Source organism: Poromitra crassiceps (genome assembly GCF_964638095.1).
Source record: "Poromitra crassiceps genome assembly, chromosome: 5".
In the NCBI taxonomy this organism is placed as follows: domain Eukaryota; kingdom Metazoa; phylum Chordata; class Actinopteri; order Beryciformes; family Melamphaidae; genus Poromitra; species Poromitra crassiceps.
The window spans coordinates 156,408-169,137 of NC_139642.1; the positions used below are offsets into that span (position 1 = coordinate 156,408).

Consider the following 12,730-nt stretch of genomic DNA (forward strand, 5'->3'; position numbering starts at 1 on the left):
TGTGTGTGTGTGTGTGTGGGGGGGGGGGGTTGGGGAATTTGAGTCATGTGATCAAAGGGGGAGGAGGAGGAAGTGTGAATTGGATCCTTTGAGGGCGAAGGCCAGAGCCGTATAATAGAAGGCTAGGCGAAGGCATGACCCGCCCCTCTCTGCCTCTGATTGGCCTAGCGTCAAATGTTCACCAATCACATTCGCTTAGCTATCCTGCATCTCTTTCTACAGTCTGTGGTGAGACATCAATGGGTGAGACTCAGTGGATCAGACAGACAGCAGTTTTGCTTGCTAGCCTGAATGAAAGACGCCATGTGTGTTTATGTTTTGAATAGTCTGGCCCTGTGGTTTATAACGCTGCTGCTACTCTTGGCAGTGCATGTATGTAGCCTATAGGGAAATCTAAAAACAAAGATAAAAGACTCATGAGAATGATCAAGGCTGATATAAAAACAGGGTCACTGCATTACATTGAACTTTAATTCAGCTCATTGTAACACAAGTGACATGTATTTGAATTGAAATATAAATCAGAAGAAACAAGGTGATGACATTTAGAATGAAAAGAAAAAATACACATTCAAGTAGGCTATTGATCTCACACATAACCTTTTGATTCTATGCTGCCATCTGCCATCTCATGCTTGTTGATTTAATGATTGTTTTGCACCTGCTGCTCACTTTATGAACAAATAATGCTTAGTGACTGAATGAAATATATTAGGCTCGTTTGAGATGACTTCTGACTCGCCTGGGAAGCAGGCGAAAGCAGCCGAGTGCAGTCAGCCAATCAGAGGCAGAGAGGGGCGGGTCATGCCTTCGCTATCATGGGAAAAAAATATCGCCTCCCGCGCAGCCCACCAGTGCGTTATTTCGAATCGCACATAGGCTCCGCAATAACCATGCCCTGTGCCCACCTACGCAGCAGTCAAGTGCCGGGATTGGCCAGGCGCCCATGCTCACAAACACTGCAGGGCTCGCAGCCCAGCGATTTCATTAACCAACTGAATAGCTCTTGAGAGCGGTCAGCGATTTCATTAACCAACTGAATTGCTCTTGAGGGCGGACATTGAAATGAATTATGGTCACAAACTGAATAGGTGAATTGGGTGGGAAGTGAAAATGGCTCATCTATGTAGGCTATTCAAAGCAGACCTTCAAAACAGGAAACCCAGAGATATTACTCTTGGGGTTGATGCAGGTTGATGGGATTTTCTCACAGGGCTTTCTGAGGAGAAAGATCATTATTGCCTCAAATATCAGATTAAAGGCCCATTCCGTCGGTTCTGGCGAGAAATAAATGTGCACAAAGTGTTTTTTTATTGGCAATGAGTGAATGCACCTTGACGTAACTTAAAAATGGCGACCAGGGGCGTTTCTTTCCGACCAGCCGTTCAGAAGATACATGGAAATACCGCAGTTTCGAAGGGGTTAGCATTTCCCGCCACAGCTAGAGGATGTGACGTCTCGCGCGTTCACGAGCTTGCCTCTTGTCCTAGACGGCTAACAGGAAATGGCTAACGTTAATACGTTCGTCGCTAGCTGCTAGCAAAAGGAAACAACACAGACTCCAGAAAAAGTCCACACTAAATAAATAAATATTTATCTAATGAAGCCCGTCTGGCCAGACAGCAGCAATGTGACCGGTTACATGCTGCCACTCCGGGATCATGTCTATGTTCCCCGGGTTCTATATTCCCCGTTTTCCCACGCCAAACCTAACCTCCCCCCATGCCTAAACCTAACCTCCCCCAGACCCTAACCCAAAACCTAACCTCTCCCACCCCCACGCCTAAACCTAAGGTCGGCATTGCGGCTTCTAAGGTGAACGACCGCCAGTCCGAATAATGGAAGTTAACGTTCGGAGTGGCAGGGCTTCGGAAAGGCAGACAGTTACCAATGTGACCGACATCGGGGGGAAACTAGAGTCAGGACTGTGTTTTCGGTTCATGAAGGGAACTTGCTGCTTGTAGCTACTGTAATGTGGTTTTGACCAGATAACGTTAGCTGCTTGCTAATGGATTTTCAAGATTCAAGATTTTTATTGTCACTCCGTAGTACAAGTATCTGACCACCTGGTCAGAAACTCTGCTAACATTACCGTCTTGTGTAAAGTAATGCAACCCTAACGTTACTACCGTTATGCTTATGGTCATGGAACATTATTGTTTGACTGCAGTTAGCTGCGGTGGTGAGTGCCTATTATAACCATAACGTTAGCTTGATGCTATACGCGGCTAACTAATAGATTTAGCTATATTTATAGAAATTACCACCAGCCCAACTAATAACGTTACTGTCTTGTGTTGATAATGAATCTAACAGTCGGAAATATGCCTAACGTTAGCCTACTGTCTGTTATGCTTACGGTACATTGTTTGACTGTTCAGTTTGGTCAACTCCAGGCATTGGTACCATACATACAGGGGGAGAAGGCTATTTCCTGGCTTGTGCTAACGTGAGTATCCACTTCCCTGCAGCCAGCAGGCTCTGACTGCAGTTAGCTGCAGTGGGACTGCACATAGTAATGTTAGCTTGATGCTAATCGCGGCTAACTAATATTAATTTACATTTATAGAAATTACCACCAGCCCCACTAATAACGTTACCATCTTGTGTGGATAATGAATTTAACAGTCGTACATATGCCTAACGTTACTGTTATGCTTATGAAACATTGTTTGATTGTTCAGTTTGGTCAACTCCAGGCATTACACGGTACCGTACATACAGGGGGAGCAGGCTATTTCCTGGCTTGTGCTAACATGAGTATCCACTTCCCCGCAGCCAACGCAAGCCAAAACACGGCCAAACATGCCACAATAATAACGTCCCCTAATTCATCCAGAATCCTTCCTGGGCATCTCGAGGCTGATCTGACGATAAATTGTCCAGGTTGCCGTTTTCAAGTGACTTTTATGAGTTAACGTTACAAAGCAACCAACACCTCTGCTGTTGCCAGGCAGCTGCTTGTGCGCGTGCGAGTATGGTGCCCGCGCATCAGCTCGTTCACACGCTGCCTGCAGTTACTCTAACGGCCACCGGCGTCAGTAAGAGTGAGTATTGACGGAATGGGCCTTTAAGACGAGATGAAAAAAGTTGCGCTATAAGAACAATCTAACTGTGATAGTTTTGCTAAGAAGTTTTGATGGAGAAAAATTTGTTAAAACATTGTTAATTTACCCTTTTACCGAAATCATGTTGGCAGCAGCACGCCGAGCTGCATGCAGGCTGAGGCCTTGTCAGTGTGCTTCTAGCGCACCTGGAGCTTGTCAATAAATCATCGTCCCATTGGCTCACGTGAGCATGAGCGCCTGGCCAATCCCGGCGCTTGACTGCTGCGTAGGCGGGCACAGGGCGTGGTTATTGCGGAGCCTATGTGCGATTCGAAATAACGCGTCCTGACCGCCTGACGCCATGGCTGCTTTGCATAGATGTCCCATCATGCCTTTCTGCCCCTACCAGGGAAGTTTGGATCTGAACCGGGTCAAACTGGGTGCAGTTCTCTGATCAGAACCAACCTTCCTGCAATGCAGTACTCTGTCTTATATCTGGACTAAAAGCATTAGTGCACTCTTGCGGCCAAAATAAGTATCACAACAAACACTGTTTCCACAAATGAAAATAAATGAACAAGGAACTTAAGATGATCCTGGCAAAACTTTTTTCAGATATTCTCAAGTCGGGGCATCCCAGTGTTTTACCTGGTGGAGCGCGTGTCACAGGGGCTTGGTCCTTTGTGTGGCCAACCCGGGTTCGGGTCCGGCCTGTGCTTATCTGCCACGTGTCGCCCCCTTTCTCTCTCCCCACCTTTCCGGTCTCCCTGCTGTCCTGTCCAATGAAGGCAAAAATGCCCCAAAAAATTATATTCAAAAAAATAAAATGATGTTCTTAACTCATAAATACAGGAGAGAAAACTATTTAGATCAGAATTAGACATTTAGAAATATTTTCCTCACTTGTGTCTCGGGGCGTCCGTACAGAAGAAATTGGATGTTTTACAATGAGAACATGTATTTATGTATTGTTAAATAGGTTTATTTTGTGACATGGGAAGTCAGTTTAGTCAGGGATCCAGTCACCCAAAATTTGAGAGGACCTGACATGGCATGCTATACTTTTTGTTTGTGTTTTATCTCTTCATTTGGACATTAAGGTCCACTGAATGAGAGGTCTGCTCTGCCGGAAACCTCGCGAAAAAAAGTTGTGGCCACTTTTGTATATGAAGCCTTTATTTTTTGACCGAAAAATGTGAAAGAGTTTTTTTTCCTCAAGTCCTCAGTGGGTTGCGTAGGCTGTCAATAAATTCATCCCAGGTACACAGAACATGTGTGTTGACAACACCAAGTTAAGAAATACACTTACAAAACCTTTCCAAATGATTTATAGCCATTTTCTATTACAAAAAAGCACTCGTTTTTTGAATTTTCTCCATTATTTTCATCTTTACTTTGTTAGTAAGCAATTATATCCTGAAATATGACATCAGCCAATGTGTCATTCTTTTCAGCAGATATTATAGTCATTCCACACTAAAGATGATTAAAATCAACTCAAAATCAATGGATCTGTGGTGATTTTATTACCTTTATGCTCGAAATTCCTCGAGACATGTTTTTAGTTTTAACAAAACCCTGTACAGGGCTCGACGTTAACTTTTAAAAGTGGTTGCCGGAGGGGCAACCTGGCAAGAGCTTTTGGTTGCCCGAATAAAAATATGGTTGCCCAATTTTAGTCGCTTTATATTTTGAGTAATTAAGATACTATGCAGTCATAAGCCGGCTTAATAATGACGATGTGACAGAAAAGTAAGTATAATAATCTATAGTATAGTATAATAGGCCTATTCAGTGTGCGCACCGGGTGTAGTAGTAGTAATAATGATAATAATAATAATAATAAATTTGTGTCATTTCGTTTTCTAAACAAATCTTATTTTTTGTTTTTATAATGCATTTGCACTGAAAGGATTTAACTAATATTTGTGAACTTTCATTTTCATATATTTTTCAACAGTTATTGTTCATATTGTGCTTAATTTATTAATTAAAAGCGTTATTGATAATTAAGTAGCCTACCCTCCTCCAGGCCCGGCTCCAGACCCAAGTTACAGAGGGGGCCTGCCCCTAGCTTGGGGGGGCCAAGCTACCCAAGGGGGGTCCGGGGGGATTCTCCCCCGGAAGAAGATTTTGTACATTTTAAAGTAAAATTCGTCAACCTGGTGCATTTGAGGGCAAAATGAAGAGGCTAAATCTGTGAAGAACTACACACATCTCTAATGTGTTGTGACTTTACAAATAATTAGGCCTAAACAATTAATATTAAGTGTATTTACACATTGTGCACAAATTGCATTCATTGTGACAAATTTACAATAGTTAATATCCAGCCAGAATCATTGCAAATGGATGTTCAAAGTAACAGTTAGCAATAGCATTGAGTTAATCAATGCCTAATGACAGCCAGATTCCATGTTAAACTTTAAAACAGAAAAACGTTTTTAGCAAAAAAAAAAAAAAAAAAAAAAATTGAATGGGGGGGCCAGTTTGTTAAATGGGGGGGCCCGGCCCGGTCAGGCCCTGCCCGGTCAGGCCCGGCCCGGTCAGGCCCGGCCCGGTCAGGCCCGCCCCTAACGCCGGGCCTGCCCTCCTCATGTTCATTCAGGGATACTTTGATGACAGTGGTTTGGGGCCCCCACTCTGATGTTGCATAGGGCCCCAAAAGGCCCAGAAGCGGCCCTGCAATCCCTCTCTCTCTCACCCCGTATGAGAGGCTGACAGGCCAGGGATGCAAATCATTTCTCAGCACATATACGCGGTGGTAAAACGTTTTTGAAGGATGTCCTGGTCGAGGTGTATGTTGTAGGCTTGTTGTAGGCTACATGCTTTGCAGTATAGCGTTATGCTGGAATTATGCTTGAAGTTTGGGCTGTCGCACGGAAATGAGAGACACTGAATCTTGACGAGGAAACGTGTGGAGCGTTTATACACTGTGTGTGGGTTTCTGCTCGCGGAAGTGAGCTGGAGTCTTGAAAACTCCACTTTGTCCGCCCAGCCGCGTCCACGTAGTTACACAATTCGGGGTGTGCACAGCCAGGCGAAAACCGTCTGCACAGCAGCCTTGTGGAGGGGCGCGTCTGCTGATTTAACTCACTTTTCCGTGTGGACACTCGCCGATGCGGGAAGCATATGAGACCTAAGCGCTTGTTGTAGGCTACATGCTTTGCAGTATAGCATTCGTTTTCCGTCCCGTTCAAAGACGCACGGGTATTTCACCTCAATGACAATTTCCTCGTCCTTTGTTTCTGTGCGGGGCTGCGGGCGGACGAGGTTCTTCTTGCGTCTTGCAGCCGCTGTGATTGTGTGCGAGCAGCCCCACCTGTCCCAGTCAGTACTCGTTAAACATACCGCACGTGCAGCATGCATCACGTAGGTTCCGACTGGTAATTAGTAACATCGTTTCGATTGTAACAGCAATAAAATGTCACATATATGTCACTCACAACAAGTATTAAAACATTTATTTGGTGTATATTTTGCTGTTTGCTGCTGTACATATTTTGTTGCATGTTAAATCGTGGTTGCCCCTGGGGCAACCAAAGACCGAGAAATGGTTGCCCCATGTTTTTTTTGGTTGCCCGGGGCAACCGGGCAGCCGTTAATGTCGAGCCCTGGCCCAAAGACAATACTTGTAACACAAGAAATTCAAAACAACAAAATGATTTTAATCACAAAATGTACACTGGATGACAAGCCAACAAAACAATTATTGTTATACAGCTTAATTTGGATAGATTGTGACCAGTATCTAGAAAACATTAAATTAAACATTAGCTGAACAAAATTATTGAACACAACACATTAAAAAAAGAAAGAAAAACGACTGGCAACAAGGTCTATAATATAACAAAATTAACTTTGCAATGAACAAAATAACTCAATCACTGTCACTGTCTTCAAGTGTGAGAAATAACTCAATCACTGTCACTGTCTTCAAGTGTGAGAAATAACTCAATCACTGTCACTGTCTTCAAGTGTGAGTTCAATCCTTGAACATTTGTTGGGGTCCCCAGTGCAGAGACATGCGATGACACACTTGAAATTGGCTCTCACACAAGAGCATCCTCGGGCACACATGCTTTTCTTGCAGTGACAGTATTTCGTGTGTTTGAATTCTGCAGGTTTTGCCTCCTTCAGCATCATGGTTGCCATCAGCTTACCACTGACAAGCTCTCTGCCAAAGTCAATGGCAACAGGGTAGGTTGGTTGGGACATGTGTGCTCGCTTGCATACAGCCAACTGATGCAGGGCTCGGCGAAGGTGTAACTGGAACGAAGGCATCTTCGGTAGGTGGAAGGCAACGCATGTCTCCTTTGATATTGCCAAAGAGATGGGCTCGCAGTGCATCCAAATTACCACTGAAGTCACTCCTCTCATACAGTGACACCATGTACCGCCTAGCCGCTGTCACAACATCTTCTTTAACATCCAGGCTTTCCCCAGGGTTACCGTATCTGCACAGGGGCAGAAGGTCTTCCAGGTGATCAACGGCAGTTTTGTAGGTGTGCTTTTTTCCTCTTCTGTAGAGCTAGCTGTAGAGATAGCTCACTGTGTCACAGCACAAGCTCAAGGTCCTGGGACTAAACACAGCAATGTGTGACTGGATCCTGGACTTTCTGACAGACCGCCGCCAGGTGGTGAGAGTGGGCAACCTCACCTCCTCCCCACTGACCATCAGCATAGGAGTGCCCCAGAGATGCGTCTCCAGCCCCTTCTGGTACGACCTCTACACCCACGACTGCGTGGCGACTCAAACCTCGAACACCATCGTGAAGTTTGCAGACGACACAGCAGTCGTAGGGCTGATCTCCAGGAGCGACGAGACGGCCTACAGAAAGGAGGTGGAGGCCCTGGAACAATGGTGCCAGGACAACCACCTCTCTCTAAATGTCTCCAAGACCAAGGAGATCATTGTAGACTACAGGAGGGGGGGGGCGCACACCCCCCAATCACCATCAATGGCACAGTGGTGGAAAAGGTGGACAGCTTCAAGTACCTGGGAGTCAACATCCACCAGGACCTGACATGGGCCAGCCACACTGACACTGTTGTCAAAAAGGCCCAACAGCGACTACACGGACTCAGACGCCTGAAGAAATTTGGGCTAAGGCCAAAAATCCTCAGGGACTTCTACAGAGGCATCATTGAAAGCCTGCTGACTGGCTGCTTCACCACCTGGTACGGGAACTGTACCACCATGGACCACAGGGCACTAAGAAGAGTGAGGCGCGCGCGGCCCAGCACATAACAGGATGTGAGCTACCAGAACTGCAGGAACTGTACAATCAGCGGTGCCTCAGGAGGTCCCTGAAGATCATCAAGGACACATACCACCCCCACAACAGCCTGTTCTCCCTGTTACCCTCAGGGAGGAGATACAGGGTCCCAAAAGCACGAACAAATCGCCTGAGGGACAGTTTCTTCCCGCAGGCCACGAGACTCCTTAACACACACAAATAAACAATCATGTAGCAGCTGCTACCATTACATATGATAATTATGCCTATGTTATTTGCACCTGTGCAAACATAATGTTTATTTATGTTTTAAGGTGTCTACGCTAGAAAAGAAAAGGAAAAGTTTACTGTTATTGCTTGCATCTATATGCCCTGTTTTTGCACTGTTATACTGCACTATGTTGTAACGGAGCCTACAGCACAATAATTTCACACGTGATACTTGTACTACGGAGTGACAATAAAAATCTTGAATCTTGAATCTTGAATCCAGTCAGTATGTAGGTGCTGAGTGAGGAGCATGGAGGAAAGATCTGCAGCTTGAACATCATAGTTCACTGCCAGGGCGTCTGCGATTGCATCTTCTTTACCCACAGCTCCTGCAGGCCATCCATGTAATTTTCCGTGATCCTGGTCGCACTGTTCTGTTAAAAGCAGATTGTCAGGTTGAGCTTCCAGAACTATCCTGTGAGAAGCATGAGGAGGCAGATACCAGGATGTTTGCCCACATTGCATACTCATTACAACATCTGCACCACAAACGGGCTGTAGTGGTGGCTACTGACACAGACGTGATCATGATGTGCATACTACATTGCACACATGGATGGCCTGCAGGAGCTGTGGGTAAAGAAGATGGATATCTACCTGCTCATGCAATCGCAAACGCCCTGGCAGTGAACAATGATGTTCAAGCTGCAGATCTTTCCTCCATGCTCCTCAGCACCTACTGACTGGATGTGACACAGTGAGCTATCTCTACAGAAGAGGGAAAAAGCACGCCTACAAAACTGCCGTTGATCACCTGGAAGACCTTCTGCCCCTGTGCAGATACGGTAACCCTGGGGAAAGCCTGGATGTTAAAGAAGATGTTGTGACAGCGGCTAGGCGGTACATGGTGTCACTGTATGAGAGGAGTGACTTCAGTGGTAATTTGGATGCACTGCGAGCCCATCTCTTTGGCAATATCCTACCGAAGATGCCTTCGTTCCAGTTACACCTTCGCCGAGCCCTGCATCAGTTGGCTGTATGCAAGTGAGCACACATGTCTCAACCAACCTACCCTGTTGCCACTGACTTCGGCAGAGAGCTTGTCAGTGGTAAGCTGATGGCAACCATGATGCTGAAGGAGGCAAAACCTGCAGAATTCAAACACACCAAATACTGTCACTGCAAGAAAAGCATGTGTGCCCGAGGATGCTCTTGTGTGAGAGCCAATGTCAAGTGTGTCATCGCATGTCTCTGCACTGGGGACCCCAACAAATGTTCAAGGATTGAACTCACACTTGAAGACAGTGACAGTGATTGAGTTATTTATCACACTTAAAGACAGTGACAGTGATTGAGTTATTTTGTTCATTGCAAAGTTAATTTTGTTATATTATAGACCTTGTTGCCAGTCTTTTTTCTTTCTTTTTTTAATGTGTTGTGTTCAATAATTTTGTTCAGCTAATGTTTAATTTAATGTTTTCTAGATACTGGTCACAATCTATCCAAAGCTGTATAACAATAATTGTTTTCTTGGCTTGTCATGCAGTGTACATTTTGTGATTAAAATCATTTTGTTGTTTTGAATTTCTTGTGTTACAAGTATTGTCTTTGGGGTACAGGGTTTTGTTAAAACTAAAAACATGTCTCGAGGAATTTCGAGCATAAAGGTAATAAAATCACCACAGATCCATTGATTTTGGGTTGATTTTAATCATCTTTAGTGTGGAATGACTATAATATCTGCTGAAAAGAATGACACATTGGCTGATGTCATATTTCAGGATATAATTGCTTACTAACAAAGTAAAGATGAAAATAATGGAGAAAATTCAAAAAACGAGTGCATTTTTGTAATAGAAAATGGCTATAAATCATTTGGAAAGGTTTTGTAAGTGTATTTCTTAACTTGGTGTTGTCAACACACATGTTCTGTGTACCTGGGATGAATTTATTGACAGCCTACGCAACCCACTGAGGACTTTGAGGAAAAAAAACTCTTTCACATTTTTCGGTCAAAAAATAAAGGCTTCATATCCAAAAATGGCCACAACTTTTTTTCGCAAGGTTTCCGGCAGAGCAGACCTCTCATTCAGTGGACCTTAATGTCCAAATGAAGAGATAAAACACAAAAAAAAAGTATAGCATGCCATGTCAGGTTCAACCCATTTTCTTGAGCTTTTGGGCCTGTGGATCCCTGACTAGTTAACATTTCACTGTGACTTTAAACATGGACACACACACACCCTCTCTCTCAGCTCTGGTGTGGTGTGGGAGATGAGGCCGAAGAGTGGCTGGAAGCCGTTCAACCAGAAGAACATCCTCCTGCTGGAGAAGGCCTTCCAGAAGCACCAGGCAGGGGACACTGATCCGGGCTGGGTCCGCCTGGAGAGCAACCTGGAGGTCCGCAGCGCACACACGGCTAAAAATTGCTATGGTTCTAAAGTGCTACATAACATCTTAACTGCTAATCCTATCCATACTGTATGCTTTAATGTCCAGGCTAATGCTGTGTTCAAGACAACTTGCAACTCGGAACTTTCAACTTGGATTTTCCGGTCTACGGCATAGTTGCGTTCATGCCGTTTTTAACTCAGAGTTACAAAAACATACACAGCTAGCTAATTTAATTGGTAAAATAGCGGCTGAATTCAACATATTGCTATAATCAGAGCGAATGTAAACACATATTGCATAATTACACCTCAAATTACATGTAGGTCAACAAACATTTTGATGACGTCAACTCACAAACCGGAGCTCTGAAATGATACCCGAATTTCCTACCTGTAATTCCGACCTCGACTTACTGTTCAATTCATGTTTTACAGGTCGGAGCTAGTTTTTTCCTGTGTTCCGAGTTGTCTTGAACGGGGTATTACAGTACATTTGTACATGACATCATCGTCTACTCCACCAATCAACATAATCTTCAATAATATTGGATATCACAATATTTACACAATTTCGAAAAATATTTTTTTTTTTACCAGTTTTGCACATTCTGCCCTGCTGCTGACTATTATTTCACTGCTTACCGTTGTTAAGGCGCCTATGATCCACGGTAAAACAGCTCTGCTGTTTGGACCTGCTTATCGCTGACCTTTCATGAGCGCAACCAATCACACTACATATGTGACGTAGTGTGTATTTTGGGGGTGGGACTATGTGACCCAAGTGTATATCACTGTGTGTGTGTGTGTGTGTGCGTTACAGGTGAACTTCGGCCGGGTTCCCATGGTGATGCGTGCACCCTTCTCGTGCCCGGTGAGGAGGAACTTCCTGTCTGGCATCCAGGTGGAGTTCAAACAGTCCAAACACCAGAGGAGCCTGAGGGCCCAGCTGCACTGGCTACAGGTACCACACATGCACGCACACGCACGCACGCACACACACACACTCACACTCATACACACACACTCACACTCATACACACACACTCGAGTCTTTCTTTAACTTATCCGGGATCGGGTTGCAGAGGTAGCCGATCCAGCAGGGGACCCCAAACTTGGCCACATTAGCGCTCTGACTGGGGGATCCCGAGGCGTTCCGCGGGCAGCGTGGAGACCTAGATACTCACAAAGCAGGGAATGTGCTTGACCTGGTCTTCACCAGATCCTGCTCCACCTCTAATCTCACTGTGACTCCTCTTCCTGTATCCGACCACCACTTTATAACCTTCTCCCTTCCCATCCGCCTCCCCTCCTCCCACCCATCTCCCCCTCACTCTACCACCACCCGACGTAACCTAAAAACTCTCTCACCCGACTCCCTCTCTTCTACCGTCCTCTCCCTGCTTCCCCCTGCCGAACAATTTGCTCTCCTGTCCACTGACGAGGCTTCCACCACTCTTCTCTCCTCTCTCTCCTCCGCTCTTGATTCTCTTTGCCCACTCACCACTAAGCCTGCCCGATCTTCTCCCCCTTCTCCTTGGCTGACTGAATCACTGCGAACTTATCGAACTGAGCTTCGGGCAGCTGAGAGAAAATGGAGAAAATCACATCTCCCTGAAGATCTCTCTTCCTACCACCTTATCCACTCCAACTTCACCTCTGCTGTCTCCAAAGCAAAAACCTCCTTCTTCATCTCTGAAATCCAGTCCTCTGCATCCAACCCCAGTAAACTGTTCTCCACCTTCTCTACGCTCCTCAACCCTCCCTCCCCTCCCCCCCCCCTCCTCCCTCTCTGCTGATGATTTTGTAACCTTCTTTACTAAAAAGGTGGATGACATCAGCT

At 45.2% G+C, this 12,730-nt stretch overlaps 1 pseudogene across 1 annotated transcript in view; it reads left to right on the forward strand.

The window, feature by feature from the left end:
• The window catches only part of LOC310777399 (intermembrane lipid transfer protein VPS13C-like), a 109,993-nt pseudogene that overhangs the window by 70,107 nt on the left and 27,156 nt on the right, over nt 1-12,730 (forward strand). The window contains exons 27-28 of the transcript in view: nt 10,753-10,897; nt 11,711-11,851. The product of the transcript in view is annotated as an intermembrane lipid transfer protein VPS13C-like (transcript). The remainder of the gene's footprint in view (nt 1-10,752; nt 10,898-11,710; nt 11,852-12,730) is intronic.